This window comes from Cetorhinus maximus, chromosome 4 (assembly GCF_964194155.1).
Source record: "Cetorhinus maximus chromosome 4, sCetMax3.hap1.1, whole genome shotgun sequence".
In the NCBI taxonomy this organism is placed as follows: Eukaryota; Metazoa; Chordata; class Chondrichthyes; order Lamniformes; family Cetorhinidae; genus Cetorhinus; species Cetorhinus maximus.
The window spans coordinates 80,401,243-80,415,129 of record NC_135882.1 but is presented as its reverse complement, the minus strand read 5'-3'; the positions used below and the strand labels follow the sequence as shown (position 1 = coordinate 80,415,129).

The following is a 13,887-nucleotide window of genomic DNA, read 5'->3' as shown; positions in this document are numbered from 1 at the left end:
CATTATTTGTAAAGATTCAGCTTTAATTGTCATAGTAATTTTCAATGCAGGTTAGTACAATGAAATCAATATTGTGAGAATGGGTGTTTTTTTTAATATTTTGGGGAATGCTATGTTATTTTGTAAAGAAGGTTGGGTGGGTGGGTGTGTGTGTGTGTGATTTAATTAAGCTGGGCAAGAAGTTGATAGGAATCAGGCTGTCTGGGGGTTTGGAAATATGAAATGGTTAAAGGTGTTAAATTTGACGCACAAGTAAATAGGTTAGATTGAACATTTGTATTTCTAGATTAGTTGGGAGGTTGTTTGAATTTCAAAGGGGAATGAGAGGTAACAAGGAAAATGTTTGCATCTTGCAGGGGCCCATAGATAAATAGTAGTGGGGATATTATATTTCTATTGAACCAAAAGCAAAGACAAGATAGAAACATGAAAGATCTTATATTTGGGTTTGAGTTTCAAAGGGCTGTGAGAACAATGGGACTGAAATGAAAGGGAAAAAGGTATATTAGAGTTACTGTGGATAGATGTTGAGGTAGAGATAGTTAGAAATAGCTATTGAGCTGGATAGCTGTCGAGCCATTAAGCTGGAGATGGCTGGAAATCTCTGGAGCTGTTGGAGCTGTTGAGAAGTCTGGGGCTGCAGCAAGCAGTTTTATTCTGAAGTGAATTCCTTAGCAAAGTAGAAGAGGGTAAAGAGCATGTGGTACACCTTTATTGAAGCTACAGCAGTTTGCCTTGTGTGATATTACTGGATTCCATATTTAAACATCTACATCTATAAACACTACTGGAAAGTGTTTACTTGTGGGTTTGACCAAGTAGAGGTGGAGAATGTTTTAACCTTAATTGTGTAACTGTAATCTTGTGTGCTTAAGTTTTCTTTTTTTTGTTAATAAAACTTTAACTTTTAATTTTTAAAAACCCAAAAGTGTTACTCGACCTCTTACCACTGAGATTAGTACGTCTTTCTCTTGTTAGAATACAAAACAAAAGGTTGTGGCCCGTAAGCCAAGTTTCTCTCTGGGATTTGGTTTGTGCAGCAATGACCAGCTGTGGTCATAGCAATATTAATGATTTTATGATGAGCATTTCATAAAGAATAATGGATATGCTAGTGATTAGAAATATACTGATTACATAGTGGACTATAAGAATGAAGCCTAAACAGTTTGTAAATGTTGCTGGTAACTCCTCAAAAATTGTCAGGATATCACTCCCATTTATCAATTTTTAAAAAAAGATAAATATAGATGTAATGTATTTACAAAATCACACTCCAAGGGTGGGATTTAATGAAGAATCTGGGAGTGGGAAATGTGGCAGGCAGGATGAGTTAATCAGGCAGGAGCCAAAATGTCAAAATCACGACAGCGAGTCTCCTTCTTATACCTCTTGGCTTCCTCCTGGAATACAGCACATTCCTGAGTCTTTTCTGCCAACTGGTAGAACAAAGTCCTGTACAGGTGCTTAGGCCAACATTGGGCACAGAATTGTCCATTTGTGAAGGCAGAACGCTACAGCTGCAAGGGTCATCTTGCTAAGGCATGTTGCAAGAAAGTCAACAGAGAAAATGCTGGCAGGAGGAATCGTCAATTGTTGCTTAAGGTTGGTGAGGGTCAGTTGAAATCCATACAATCGGAAGCATAAGGATGTCCAGTGGAAACCTGCAGGGCATCGCGGTCCAAGTAATGTTGGATGGAGCTCCAGTATATATTTTATTTCGTTCACTGGCTAGGCCAGCATTTATTGCCCATCCCTAATTGCTCCTGTTCAGAGGACAGTTAAGAGTCAACCACATTGCCATGGGTCTGGAGTCACACGTAGGCCAGACAGATAAGAGTGGCAGATTTCCTTCCCTAAAGGAACATTAGTGAGCCAGATGGGTTTTTACAACAATCAGTAATGGTTTAATTGGACTTAATTCCAGATTTTTATTGAATTCAAATGTGGTGGGATTCAAACCTGGGTCCCCAGAGAATTACTCTGGGTTTATCTGGAATACTAGTCTAGTGACAATACCACTATGCCACTACCTCCCCATAGACATGGAGGTCAACATGGTGCATCAGTTAGTGGGATTTCTGAGTCGCTGTATTGTGAAAAGTTGAGTCAACATCTGCTGGAATCATTGCAAATAGAGTTATGCAGCTGTGGAGGAGAGAAAATTCCCAAAATTGAAATTATGTCAGTTCCAGTCACGTACAATGAACAATGTGCAAAATTGCTCATCGTTGTTGTGAAAGATGGAAAACCAGCCTTGTTAGGAAAAAACTAGTTAGCAGCACTCAAGTTAAATTGGAGTGAGCTTTATTGTGTTGAAGCAGAATTCACATCTTAAGATGACTTGGTTGACAAGTACCCAAAGATGTTCAGTGAAATTGGCAAACCGATTCAAGAATCCAAGGTTAATGCATGTGCTTAGAGGAATGCAAGGATAGTTCATCACAGACAGTGCCCAGTTCCCTACGTACTAAGAGAGAAAGCAAAACAAGAACTGAAATGACTTTAGACTGAGAACATTATCTGTAAGATAGAGCAGAGTAATTGGGCTACTCCCATAGTAGTTGTACCAAAGTTAGGTGGTAGTGTAAAAATATATGGTAATTACAAGGCAATCATAAATTAGATAAAGTGTGGAGGATCTGTTCACAATGTTGTCAGGAGGCCAGATTTCTTCAAAGTTAGATGTGACATCTGCAACTTGAGTTAGAAAATTAGTCTAAGTCATAATTGATTATCAAGACACGCATCTGTTTATTTCAATTCCATAGGTAGCCATTTGGTGTTTCTTCAGCCCCCAGAGTTTTCCAAGGGGTGATGAACCAAAAATTGCAAATGGATGACATACCTTTACCAGCTCCAAACAGGCTGAAAAAGGTCCTCCAACGTTTGGAAAAGCATGGAGTTCAAGTGAAGGCACACAAGTGTGAAATGTTTTAAAAATCTGTAGGGTATTTGGGTCACAGGGTAGATAAAGATGGGTTACATCCTACCAAGAGTAAGATTCAAGCAATAAGAATTGTGCCATACCCACCAGAATATCTGAGCTCATTTATTTTTTGGGCCTCGTAAATGACAACTATTAATTCATACTAGTTTGTCAACATTATTGCATCCATTGAACGAATTGTTAAGGAAGAGTGTTCTGTGGAATTGGATGAAAGAGGGTGACAAGGCATTCTATTTGTTTAAAAGCCAAATGGAGGGTATGATGCTTGTACATTACAAAGTGCCCAAAGAGATTAAGCTAACATGTGACGCCTCTCCATGCGGAGTAGGTGTTGTGATCTCTCATGTGTTGGATAGTAATGAGGATAGGTTGACTGCGTTTACCTTTCGTACCCACAGTGCCAATGAGTGAAATTATGCTCAGATAGAACATGAAGCATTGTCTTTGATTTTTGAAGTAAGAAGGTTCATAACTACTTGAATGGTCATAGTTTAACCATCGAAACTGACCATAAGCTACTGGCAGCTAATCTGAATCCAAAGTCTCCAGTACCCACGTTAGCTGCAGCCTGGGTGCAAAGATGGGCTTTGATTTTGTCAGCTTATAAGTACAACATTAAATATCAGACAAGCATTATGATGCTGATGCGATGTCTAGATTACTGTTACCATCACAGCCCAACAGGGAAGACATATTTTTCTTTTCACATATAGATGAGCTGCCAGTCACAGATGACATTGGTAGAACAACTCATAGGGACCTCATATTGGCAAAGGTGTATGACAATATCACAAATGGGTGGGAAACACATACTGGATTTAGAAATCAGGCCATTTTCTATGCATAAGAATGAGCTGTCAATTGATAAGGGTTGTGTTATTTGGGGAGTCAGCGTTGTCATCCCTGAAAAGTACAGATTGCGGTTGCTATGTAATCTACATGATCAATATTTAGGGATGTGCTGGACTAAAGAGCAACAATTTTTGACGGCCAGGGTTAGATAAGGACATAGAAAACACAGTGAAACAGTGTAGAGTATGTCAAGCGGCAGAAAAGAAGCCACAATCGGTTTCTTTGCAACCATGGAAATAACCAACTAGAGTGTGGCAGAAGCCACACATAGATTTAGCAGAATTTGAAGGGCAACAGGTAATTATTGTGATAGATAGCTATTCGAAGTGGGCTTGGGAGGGGGGGTGGGGGAGGAAACAAACAACAACTAACAAAACTCTAGACATTTTGCATAACTTGTTTGCTGCTTTTGGATTCACAGAAGAAATTGTGCCCGACAGTGGACCTCAGTTTTGTTCGGGAGAGTTTGCACAATCCATGAGAATGAACAGGGTAAAACACAATAGAGTTCCAATGTATCATCCTGCTTCCAATAGAGCAACAGAGTGCACAGTGAAAATTGTGAAGCATGCTCTTGTTAAGCAAAGGCTAGATATAAATCTGAAGAAAAGTCAGTTGTCACTGGACCCTAGACTGGCAAACTTTCTGTTTGCCTATTATAACATACCTCACAACTGGCAGAACACCAGTTTAATTGTTTCATCGAAGACAGCCCAGAACAAGGTTTGGTGAAGCCATACTTAGCACAGTCAGTAGAAGAGAAAATATCAAGACAAAGAGTCATGACAGGGGTAAAGTGAGAGAAAGAAGTCTGAAGTTGAACAAGAAGGTTAGAGTTAAGAACCATAATCACATGTGGTTGAAGTGGCTACCAGGAGTTGTGAAAATATGTGGTCCTCGAACATATTTGATCATGATGTTTGGCAGCAGAAAGGTTAGGTTTGCACATATAGATCATGTTTTACCTTGAGGTTCACAAAAAAGGGGCTGGGAAAGATGACAAGAAACACACCTCCTGACTCCCCAAAGCCTGTCCACAATCTACAAGGCACAAGACAGGAGTGTGATGGAATACTCTCCACTTGCCTGGATGAGTGCAACTCCAACAACACTCAAGAAGCTTGACACCATCCAGGACAATGCAGCCCGCTTGATTGGCACCACATCCACAAATATTCACCCCCTCCACCACCGACATACAGTGACAACAGTGTGTACCATTACAAGATGCACTGCAAGAACTTGCCAAGCCTCCTTAAATAGTACCTTCCAAACCCAAGACCACTACCATCTAGAAGGACAAGGGCAGCAGACACATTGGAGCACCACCACCCGGACATTCGCCTCCAAGCCACTCACCATCCTGACTTGGAAATATATTGCCATTCCTTCACTGTCCCCGGGCCAAAATCCTGGAACTCCCTCCCTAACAGCACTGTGGGTGTATCTACAGCACATGGACTGTAGCAGTTCAAGAAGGTAGCTCATCACAACCTTCTCATGGGCAATTAGGGATGGACATTAAATGCTGGCCTAGCCAACGATGCCCACATCCCATGAATGAATAAAAAGAAAATCAAACGAGCCTGATGATTCAGATATTTGGGATATGAGTTGAGCACCAATAGTTATACCAACACAAGACAGGCAGAAACCAGTTCATATCCAACTCAGAGTCAAACAGACATGGCTGATGAAATGGAAAATTCAAGTATGAGTCATGATCCTTCCACAAATTCTGAAAGTTTGGCTCACAAAAGGAGGTAGCCTCTTAGGAACAGGAAACCAGTGGATTAAATTTGATTTGTGAATAAAGGAAAACAAAGAAATGTATAAAGATTCTGTGGAACTCGAACATATTGTAACTTTTTCATTAAGGAGGGAGGAGCTTAATAGTGCCCACTTGTGGCCATTCATGTATTTATGTATATAAGCAAAACCACTTTGTACCAACATCCATATTTTCCACACAAGTGATTTTGTCAGCAAAGATATATCAGGGGGAGGAGTCATGGGGAGATAAGTTTGAGGGGGTTTGAGTGTTATGAAGGATTGCAAAGGCAAATTGACCAAAGTGCAGAATGAACAGAGGCTCCCTGCTTGTCCAGGAGGCTTTTTTATACCCCGCCCAGACCTACTGAACAGTCACTTGACAGCAGGATCCTCAAATGGAAACCAGTCCCTGCCACACATTTGCACATGTTCATTGCTGGCCCTTTAAATTTTCATATACATCGCACGGGAGCCAGCTCCTGACACAAAAGCTGAAGTGTTGCCCTCTTTCGGTTCTGCCACCAAGCCACTGATTAAATTTACCCATGTAACTTTACCTATTGGGCTCTCTATCTATTAACCTTAATGAACAAAAAATTATGAGAATCACACTCCAGAAGTCCTAATATTCACTCCTAGTAGGTGAGACCTATTCAAAACAGTGAAATTTCATAAAATTATTCTATATGTTCTGGCATTGTAAGGGCAATTTTAATCAATCTTCTTTCATCACTGGTGGATGTTGTGGCTAATGCTGATGTAATTACAAGCAATGATTCACACAGAATTACCAAAAAAAATGATGCAATTAATGTATGTCATAATCCAATAATTCTTTCTTTCCATTAAAAAAATTGCATGTGATGGTATATGGTAAACTATGATGGTGTGCTAATACAGAATGGGAGGATATGGAACAATCAATCATGATTTCTTCCCTCTTAATTGATCCTTACGATGACACTATGGGCGGAATCATGCCAGATTTGCACTACGTGCGGTGAGATAAGGGACGTTTTACCCTCCAGCCACAATGGCGGTTTTTCGCACTGTATCATCCCCTTTCCGGCATGTCCCGCCTCATAAATTATGCAATCCTAGGAAACACACCGGGTCACTGACGGGGTGGCCTCTGATTTGCCCGCCCCACTGTCACCTAGGCCTTCAGCAAACCGGGCACCATATTTAAAGGCTGCCCCAGCAGAACTAGTGCTCTTCAAGGGATAGGAAGCTGCTGGGAACTGATAGCTTCCAAAGGGAGGAAACATGCTGCCCCCAAATTTAGCAATGCCTCTACTGGACACAGTGGAGGCCCACCACGAAGTCCTTTACCCCTGCTCTGGATGAAGACCAGCAAGGTCACCAATCCAGCATGGGACACGGTGGCAGCAGTGCTCAGTGCCAACGCCCTGCAAAAGAGGACGGACACCCATTGCCGAAAGAGGATGAATGATCTCCTCCATTCCGCCATGGTAAGTCACTCTTCTCATCACTCTCAACTCACACTCACAAACCCATCACACAGCCATAGGGATTTCACTCACTGCCAGTTCAAGGGGCATCACCATTCACTCTCTCACACACACCATCATCTGCCCTACGGATCGTGTCCTCATCCCCTCCATGACACCACTCACCAACTACACATGCCAGGCATACTTATCATCTGGCCTGGCAGGCATCCTGCTTACACTCTCCAGCTGTATTCATGCAGGACAAGCTGGCACACAACAGAAGGGAGAGGTCGCAGACTGGTGGAGGAACGCCTGACATCAAGATCCTCACAGACTTTGAAAATAGAATCATCCAGCTGGCCAGCGATGATCTGGGCCATTCCTGTGCTAACGGTGAGGTCAGCGGTGTTCAACCAAGTGAGAATCCAGCAGTGCAACATTAATCAGACAACCATGCTGTGAGTTAGCTCCCCTGTTCTGCAGTACCCTGCAATGCACTAATTATCTCTCCTCGCTTTCGCAGTCTGGAAAGCAGCCGAGGGGGTCTACAACCTAGGTCCTCAACTCAAGCCCCTTAGACATTCGGAAGAAGAACCTAATGGCATCCTCATTGAACACCTGTCATGGCGCTCACCCACAGCCTCCAAAGACACACACCCCGGTGGGACCTAGTTCTAGAGTAGCCTTGCGGTCACAATCTGGTGAACACATCACACTGTCTGATCCACAGCAGCTAGCAGCAGGGACATCCCAGGTTTTCCGCATTCGGAGGGCTGCTGGAGGCCAGAAATCTGCTGAGTCCGAGTCAGATGATGAACCTCTGGAATCGATTATATCTCAGTTGCTGGAGCTGCAAAAGCAAGCTCGGGAACATCAGGAAGGGATGTCTGTTGCACTCCTCAGATTGCAAGGCACGATGGAGGAGTCCAGCTGCCTTCAGTCATAGCGCCAGCATGCCAACGCACCGAAGCCAACACTGGTAGGATGATGGCCACCATGAAGACCTTGGTCCAGGATATCGGTCTTGTACCGCTGCGCATGCTGAACTCCATTGCTGATGCCATAGTTTGCCTCCAACAGTGTCAACAGAAAAGGGGTGCAGGGCAGCTCAATCTCACTCTAGCTTCCCCTTCTCCTCAAGGAGTCAGCTAGGGGCCCTTGGTCATCCATAGGGAGGAGGATTAGTAGGTGCACACCCTGAATCCATCCATCCAGGTGACTCTGGGAGTGTCCGGCCCATCCGAATCCCCTCTTCCTGTGACCCCAACATCTCCAGCTCGACAAGCTGAGGAGGGTGCCACTGTCACAAAGCAGGACCCTGAAAGCAGGCCAGGGCCCTCCAGGTCCCAGCCCTCCAGAGGACACTCATTAAGATCATCATGGACAGAGCATAGCATCAGCAGACTGCCTCCACCTCCACTGTGGATGTCGGGGGAGCACCGAGACGTAGTGGGAGGGTTAGGAAGGTCAGGAACATGTAGTTTCACTGCATGGGCATGGGCGTTAATCACTTGTACATAATGCTACCTATTGTAAATAAATTCCCAACAATGTCACTCTGTCTATGGCTCCTTGTTATGATGAGCAGTGTTCGTGTCAGTCTGACGTGAGAACTTGGTTCCTGCACAAGATAAAGGCAGGTGTCTCAGTCCAGGGCCTTACCCATGTGCTTTGTGCAACCTTCCCAGCACACTGATGGTGCACCTTCACAATGACTGGACACATCAGTCGTGCCTGCACTTCAATGGGGCTTACTATTACTGCCAGAATGTCCTGGACATGCGGCACAGAGTTCTATCATTTTCTCTATGCGCTCTCAGCACTTTTAAGGTGGGGCTGCCCCACCCCCCACCCCATCTCATCAGCATCTGTGTCCAGTAACAGTGTGATCATGAAGGGTTCAGCTCATGAAGGATGCAATAGGATCAAGAGAAGTTAAAGTTTCCCCCGCTACATCTCCATGATAAGACCATGTTCACAGACAGCAAGTGAGCTGCCAATAGCCAGACAGGAGTCAGACATTCACATAAGCAATGTGAGGATCTGCATGTCATCATCATCCTCCTGGAACGTAGGGACTATGGGCATCTGCTATGTCTCCATGACAGGAGCCTTATCACAGACATTATTGTGCACTGCCATCAGCCAGGCAGGAGTCAAACATTCACAAATGCAATGTGAGGATCTATGGAGTGCCCTCACTGCATGTCATACGAACATACAAATTAGGAGCAGGAGTAAGTCACTCAGCACCTTGAGCCTGCTCCACCATTCAGTAAGATCATAGCTGATCTGATTGTAACCTCAACCTCACATTCCTGCCTACCCCCGATAAACTTTCACCCCCTTGTTAATCAAGAATCTATCTAACTCTGCCTTAAAAATATTCAAAGACTCTGATTCCACTGCCTTTTGAGGAAGAGAGTTCCAAAGAATCATGACCCCTTGAAAGAAAAAATTCTCCTCATCTCTGTCTTAAATGAGCAACCCCTTATTTTTGAACAGTGACCCCGAGTTCTAGATTCTCCCTCAAGAGGAAACATCCTCTCCACATCCACCCTGTCAAGACCCCTCAGCTCCATAAAGATTTCAATCAAGTCATCTCTTATTCTTCTAAACACCAGTGGGTACAAGCCTAACCTGTCCAACCTCTCCTCTTAAGGCAACCTGCCCATTCCTGGTATTAGTCTAGTAAACCTTCTCTGAATTGCTACTATCGCATTTACATCTTTCCTTAAATAATGAGATGAGTACTGTATACAATACTCCACTGGTCTCACCAGTGCCCTGTACAACTGAAGCATAACCTCCCTACTTTTGTAATCAATTTCCCTCACAATGAATGATAACATTCTATTAGCTTTCCTAATTATTTGCCATTCCTGCATATTAACCTTTTGTGATTCATGAACTAGGATACCCAGATCTCTCTCAATCTCAGAGCTCTGCAATCTCTCATCATTTAAATAAGTTTATTTTTTATTCTTCGTGCCAAAATGGACAATTTCATGTTTGGTCACATTATACTCCATTTGCCAGATTTTTGTCCACTCACTCGATTTATCCATGTCCCTTTGTACCTCCCTATGTCCTCTTCACAATTTACTTTCCTACCTATCTTTGTGTCATCAGCAAATTTAGCAACCATTCCTTCAGTCCCTTCATTCAAATAATTTAAATAAATTGTAAAAGGTCCCAGCACAAATCACTGTGGCATACCACTTGCTACATCCTGCCAACCAGAAAAAGACCCATTAATGCCAACTCTCTGCTTCCTGTTAGCTAGCCAATTTTCTATCCATACCAATATGTTACCCTCTTCACCATGAGCTTTTATTTTCCACAATAACGTTTGATGTGGCACTTTATCAAATGCCTTCTGGAAATCAGTTTCCTTTTATCTACAACATATGTGACTCCTTCAAAGAATGCCAATAAATTGGTTCAACATGATTTCCCTTGCACAAAACCATGTTGACTCTGCCTGACTGCCTTGAATTTTTCTAAGTGCCCTGCTATAACATCTTTAATGATAGCTTCTAACACTATCCCTATGACAGATTTTAGGCTAAGTGGTCTGTAGTTTCCTGCTTTCTATCTCCCTCCCTTTTTGAATAAAGGAGTTATATTTGCTATTTTCCAATCTAATGAAACCTTCCCCGAATCTAGGGATATTTGGAAAATTAAAACCAATGCATCAACTGTCTTACTAGTCACTTATTTCAAGACCGTAGGGTGAAGTCCATCCTGACCTGGGGATTTGTCAGCCCATAGCCCCAACAATTTGCTCCATGCCACTTCCCTGGTGATTGTAATTTACCCCCTGTTCCTCCCTCCCTTCCATTTCCTGATTTACAGCTATTTTTGGGATGTTACTTGTGTCCTCTATAGTGAAGACCTGTTTAATTCATCTGCCAAGTCCCTACTTTCTATTATCAATTCCCCAGACGTACTTTCTATAGGACCAACCCTACTTTATTAACTCGTTTCTTATTTAAACATCTATAGAAACTCTTAATATCCATCTTTCTATTACTAGCTAGTTTTCTCTCATACTCTAATTTTTCCCTCCTTATTAACCTTTTTGTCATTCTTTGCTGTTCTTTATATTCCTTCCAATCTACTGATCTGCCACCCATATTTGTATAATTATATGCTTTTTCTTTAAGTTTGATATTGTCTTTAACTTTTTTAGTTAACCACGGATGGTGGGCTCTCCCCTTGGAGTTTTTCTTTCACATTTAAATGTATCTATTCTGTGTATTCTGAAATGTCTACCACTGAACTTCTATTGACATATCCCTTAACCTCATTTGCCAGTTCACTTTGGCTAGCTCTGCTTTCATGCCCTCATAATTGCCCTTATTTAAGTTTAAAATACTAGTCTTGAACGCGCTCATTTCTCTCTCAAAATGAATGTAAAATTCAATCATATTATGATCGCTGCTACCGAGAGGTGCCTTCACTATGAGGTTATCAGTTAGTCCCATCTCGTTATTCAATACTAGCTCTATTACAGCCTGCCCTCTGGTTGGCTCCAGAACGAGCTGTTCTAAGAAACTCCTCATTTACGTTACTTTTGCCCATCTGATTTTTCCAGTCTATATGTAGATTAAAATCCCCCATGATTATTGCTGTACCTTTCTGACAAGCTCCATTATATCTTCCTTTATACTCTGTCCTACCACATAGTTACAATTAGGGGGTCTGTATACTACTCTCACAAGTGACTTCTTGCCTTTATCATTTGTCATCTCAACCCAAACTGCTTCTACATCTTGGGTTCCTGAACTTAAGTCATCCCTTTCTAATGTGCTAATACCATCATTAATTAACTGAACCACCCCCTCCACCTTTTCATAACTTCCTGTCCTTCCTAAATGTCCCAATCTATGTCATCCTGTAGCCATATCTCTGAAATGGCTATCAGATCATACTTATTTATTTCTATTTGTGCTATCAGTTCATCTGTTCTGTTTCAAATGCTACGTGCATTTAGATACAGAGCCTTTAGTTTTGTCCTTTTATTATTTTTGTAGAATCTAGCCTTATCTGCTGTTTACTCTTAGATTTGCACTCTGTGTCCCTTCCTGTCACGGTCTGTTTATCATTTCCCATATTAATACCTTTTTCTCTTGTCTTTACTCTTTGGTTTACCACTTCTTCCCAAATTTGATCCCTTGCCCCCCTTCCCCCCCCCCCCCACCCACCCCCACCCCACTACTGTACAGTGTAAAACCTTCTCTACTTCCTTAGTTATGCAGCTCATGAGGACACCAGCCCCAGCACAGTTCAGGTGTAGACCGTCCCAACGGTACAGATCCCACTTTCCCCAATATTTGTGCCAGTGCCCCAGAAACTGGAACCCACTTCTCCCATACCAGTCTTTCAGCCACACATTAATTTCTCTAATCTTATTTGTCCTATTCCAATTTGCACATGACTCAGGTAATAATCCAGGAATGACTACCTTTGAGGTTCTGCTTCTTAATTTGGTGCCTAGCTCGACATACGGGTTATGCAGAGCCTCCTTCCTCATCCTGACTATGTCGTTGTTACCTATATGGACCACGAGCACTGGATCCTCCCCCTCCCACTGCAAGTTCCTCTGCAGCCCTGAACAAATGTCCTAAACCCTGGCACAGGGCAGGTGACCTAGCCACTTGGGCTCTCGCTCCTTGCTACAGAGAACAGTGTCAATCCGCCTCACTATACCGTCCCCTACTACCACTACATTCCTCTGTGCTCCCTGTACCACAGTGCCATGGTCAGTCAGCTCATCCGACCTGCAGCCCTCACTCTCATCCAAACAAGCTGGAAGAACCTCAAGCCTGTTGGACAATTGCACAGGATGACACTCCTGCGCTTCTGCCCTCTGGGTCCCCTTACCTGCCTCAGCTACAGTCACACCCTCCTGTCCCTGACCACCTTCCAAATCAGAAGATCCTATCCTAACAGGTGTGACCGTCTCCTGGTACAAAGCATCCGGGTAACTTTTCACCTCCCTGATGTGTCGCAGTGTCTGCAGCTCAGCCTCCAGCACAATGACTCTGAGCCAAAACTGCTCACGCCACAGGCACTTACTGCAAACTTGCTTGCCCTGGATAACACTGGTATCCAGGAGCCCCCTCATGCTACAGCCATGACACATCACCTCTCCTGCCATACCTATGTGCTTTAATTAATTACTTAATTATTTTGTTCAATTATTTATTTGCTTTTATATATTTATTAACCTTATCACAAATTTCTGTACCAATTTAAAACCTTAGGGATAGAATAGACCTTAACCATTTACCAGATACTCACCAATCAGCTAGCTTCTTCCCCTGCATCAGAGCAAGAGCCAGTTCCCACAGGCTGAAAGAGTTAGAAAAAGTAAAGGGACACCTCCCTCCACACCTCACCGAATTTCCTCAGCTCACCCAACTCCTACACTCCGTTGAGGTCACACACTCAATGCTGGTCGCACTAAGAATATTTGAATTTATAATACATTCTAAACAAAGGGACTAGCTGAGTCTCCAGCTCCTCTTTTCCCTCACTCTTCTTGAAGGGGTTTACTGTCTCTGGGTCCTCTCACTCTTCTAGGTGGTGGTTACTGCCTCCAGGTCCTTTTCTCACTTGGTCTTTATCATCCTCCACAAACCTAGCGGCTATGAAGGTCTCCCGAGCACACCTGCCTTGTCTTGACAATGCGATGGCCTCAACGCCGTCATCCTCGCCTTCGAGGATGTCCCCACCCTCATCCTCGTCAACGTCCTCCTTATTGGAGTAGACATGCAGCTCCTCCATCCCCTCCTCAGGCAGCTCCTCCACCCGTTGTAGCACCAGGTTGTGAAGGGTGCAGTAGGCAAT

At 43.2% G+C, this 13,887-nt stretch overlaps 1 protein-coding gene across 2 annotated transcripts in view; it reads right to left on the bottom strand.

Annotated features, from left to right (window-relative positions):
- Positions 1 to 13,887, bottom strand: part of ppp1r42 (protein phosphatase 1, regulatory subunit 42) — a 199,178-nt gene that overhangs the window by 156,750 nt on the left and 28,541 nt on the right. The window lies entirely within an intron of this gene.